Source organism: Elaeis guineensis, chromosome 11, assembly GCF_000442705.2.
Source record: "Elaeis guineensis isolate ETL-2024a chromosome 11, EG11, whole genome shotgun sequence".
Taxonomy (NCBI): domain Eukaryota; kingdom Viridiplantae; phylum Streptophyta; class Magnoliopsida; order Arecales; family Arecaceae; genus Elaeis; species Elaeis guineensis.
In genome coordinates, this window is record NC_026003.2 from 11,920,798 (window position 1) to 11,924,765 (window position 3,968).

Consider the following 3,968-nt stretch of genomic DNA (forward strand, 5'->3'; position numbering starts at 1 on the left):
ACCTTAAGGAATTCGAGCTCAATAGGACAAGGAACCCTAAGAGTTCTACCAAGTTTGAGTTGTTTGATTAGTTGGTGTCTAGGCAAGTCCCTGAGGGTGGTTTGTTAAATTGGTTCAGTTGCTGGCCTGGCCAACTCGTTTGGTGTCTAGAAAGGCAACGATGAGTGAACCTCCCACCTCTTATACTTACCTGGCTAACTAGTTGATCAATCTCCACTTGGAAGGTTTGAAGGGTCATCTTGGAACAGTTAGGAGCTGTCTAGATTTAGGTTAACCCTAGGATAGATTGAGTTTAATTTATTGATTCACTTGTTTGAAAAAAAAAAAAAATTTAAATTTAAATTAATTTGGTTACTTTTCTTTAGATTTAGGACTCCTTAGGATCTTCTCTTTAGAACTTTTTCTCTTTTCTTTCTTTTCCTTATACATAAAAATTTTATTAAAAAAAAAAAAAATTGTATAAACATCGAGAACCGTACACTTCGTGTGTGGAGAAGAGTGTCGAGTCGTCTAGTTAGAATTGAGTCAATTCCTGTTGTTCCAATGGCTGAACCAATCCAACCCATGACCCTTAAGGATTTGTGTTATCCAGTTGGCTCCATCCAACCATCTTGTATCAGGTTGCCACAACCCACAGCTAACAATTTTGAAATCAAACCTCAAATCATAAATATGCTTCCAAAATTCACAGGATTAGAGGATGCTTATATATTTATTAGAGAATTTGAGGAGGTATGTGCAACCATGAAACTGCAATTAACAGAGGATGAGGTCAAACTTAGATTAATCAACTTTGCTCTTAAGGACAATGCTAAGAAGTGGCTTTATAGTCTGCCAAACTATTCTGTCACTACCTGGGAGGGCTTTGTGAGAACATTTTTAAAAAAGTATTTTCCCCATCATAAAACAGCTAGGATTAGGAATGAAATAAATCAATTTTACCAACTAGCTGGTGAATCATTTTGGAAGTACTTTGATCGTTTCAAGAATCTTTTGACCCAATGCCCACACCATGGAATAGAAACTTGGAGACTATGCCAGATCATCTATGAGGGGTTAGATTCAAACTCAAGAACCATGTTAGAGTCCATGTGCCAAGGCCAATTTATGGACAAAGAAACTACTGAAGCTTGGCAATTCTTAGAAGACCTAGCCGAGAAAAATTTACAGTGGGAAACAACTAGGGAACCTGATAAAACTACACCTTCAAGAGGAGGAATGCATCAAATTCAACCAACCCTAGCATCAGAGGCCAAGATTGCAACCTTAACACGTAGATTGGAAGCCTTAGAATTACAGAGACCAGCCAATGTAAATCAAATATCTGCACCCATGTGTAAAGGGTGCAATGCACCAGACCATGTCTTAGAAGAATGTTCCTACTCGAATGAGTGTGCACAGGTGAATGCCACCTATCAAGGACCATTGAACAATCCTTATGCACCCACATATAACCCAGGTTGGAGGAATCACCCGAATTTCTCATGGTCCCAGAATCCTAATGTAGGTAATCCAAATTTCAATCAGCAAAATCTAAGGTCCAACCCAGTGATGAACAACCCGCCAGGCTTCCATGATAATGACAAGAAAATTACCTCTTTAGAAAAAAGCCTAGAAGCCATGGTGAAAACACATACCAGCTTTATGCAAACTACGGGTCAACTCATAAATAATAACACCCAAGCTATAGCCCGTCTGAAAATGCAAGTAAGTCAGCTGGCTTCGACCATTAGTGAACGAGAACATGGTAGGTTACCTAGCCAACCTGAGCCAAATCCTAGGAACCAAAATGGTCCACGACCCCAACAAGGAAACCAAGTTAATGGTGTAAATGCCATTCATACCTTAAGATCAGGAAAACAAATAGACAATAAGGTAGTTGCACTTGATGATATAGATGACTCATCTGTCGAGTCACCTTCTAAAACTACTACCTTTCAACCTCAAGCACCAGAAACTGAAAATTCACCTAGTCCAGTACTTAAAAGTCCTAGAGCTCCTTTTTCAAACAGACTGAAATCCAATAAATCTGAACATTTAGACAAAATTTTAGAGGTATTTAAACAAGTCCAAGTTAATATTCCTCTTTTAGATATAATCCATCAGGTTCCAACTTATGCCAAATTTTTAAAAGATCTCTGCACTAGGAAAAGGACCACTAATGTACCCAAGAAAGCATTTTTGGCTGCAAGTGTCAGTTCATACCTATCTAGCCATGTGCCAATTAAATATAAGGACCCTGGAGCTCCAACAATTTCTTGTGTTATTGGAGAAACCAATATAAAAAAGGCCTTGCTAGATCTAGGAGCTAGTGTGAATATCCTTCCATATTCGGTGTATGAACAACTAGGATTAGAAAAACTTCAACCTACTGGGATCACATTACAGTTAGCCGATAGATCTCTCAGGATCCCTAAGGGAATGGTCGAGGATGTTCTGATAAAGGTTGAAAATTTTATTTTTTCTGTAGATTTTATTGTTTTAGATACTGAGCCAGTTGCGAATCCTAAAGGACATATACCTGTCATTTTAGGAAGACCATTCTTAGCTACGGCCAATGCTGAAATCAATTGTCAAAATGGTCTAATGAAGTTATCCTTTGGGAATATGACCATTGAGCTTAATATTTTTAACTTAGAACAGGAATCCTCTTCTCATGCTGATGTCAATGTAGTCCAAGATGGTATTTATGAATCCATTGACATTAGTGATGATGAAGTCGACCTAGAGTCTAACCCCTGGTTAATCCATGAGTCTGAGGATGTCAATGAAATACTTAAAGAAAATCAGATTAATCAGGAATCGACACTTCCTACTGAACCAATCATTGAGATGGTGAAACCATCACCTAAACCATCGATAGAGGAAGCACCCATTTTAGAACTGAAACCCCTCCCAGAACATCTCAAGTATGCATATCTAGGACCCAAAGAAACTTTACCTGTAATTATTGCATCAGACCTAGATCCCAAGCAAGAGGAGGAGTTAGTGTCAGTTCTAAAAGCAAATCAGGAAGCAATAGGTTGGACCATAGCAGATATCAAAGGAATAAGCCCTTCTATAGTTCAACATAGAATATACTTAGAGGAAGAGGCTAAACCAACAAGAGAAGCCCAAAGAAGGCTTAATCCAGTTATGAATGATGTAGTTAAAAAGGAGATTCTGAAACTCCTAGATAGTGGAATAATTTATCCTATTTCTGATAGCTCTTGGGTAAGCCCAGTTCAAGTAGTACCCAAGAAATCTGGGGTAACAGTGGTCCAAAATGATGCAAACGAACTTATCCCAACTAGGACCCAAACGGGATGGAGGGTCTGTATAGACTATAGAAAGTTGAATGCTGCGACAAGGAAAGATCACTTTCCTTTGCCATTTATTGATCAAATGTTGGAAAGACTAGCCGGACAAGAGTTTTACTGTTTTCTTGATGGATACTCCGGTTACAACCAGATCCCCATAGCCGCTGAAGATCAAGAAAAGACTACATTCACCTGTCCATTTGGTACTTTTGCCTATAGACGAATGCCCTTTGGACTATGTAATGCACCGGCAACCTTTCAGAAATGCATGATTAGCATGTTTTCAGATATGATAGAACGATTTCTAGAAATTTTTATGGATGACTTTTCTGTTTTTGGTCTAACCTTCTCCGAGTGTCCGAATCACCTGCAATTAGTTCTAGAACGATGTAAGGAGAAGCACCTAGTTCTCAACTGGGAAAAATGTCAGTTTATGGTCAAACAGGGAATAGTTCTTGGCCATGTCATTTCTAAAAAGGGGATTGAAGTGGACAAGGCCAAAATAGATCTAATTGCAAGTCTTCCACCACCTAAATCTGTGAAAGAAATACGTTCATTTTTAGGTCATGCTGGATTCTATAGAAGGTTTATTGCCAACTTTAGCAAAGTAGCACGTCCACTGACTAATCTTTTGGCAAAGGATACCAAATTTGAATTTACTCATGAGTG

General features: G+C 38.6%; 1 non-coding gene across 1 annotated transcript; it reads right to left on the reverse strand.

Moving 5' to 3' along the window:
* Positions 1 to 912: 912 nt before the first annotated feature.
* On the reverse strand, positions 913 to 1,019 carry LOC140852685 (small nucleolar RNA R71). Its single transcript, XR_012135587.1, has one exon. It is a non-coding gene; the product is annotated as a small nucleolar RNA R71 (small nucleolar RNA).
* Between the last annotated feature and the right edge of the window lie 2,949 nt (positions 1,020 to 3,968).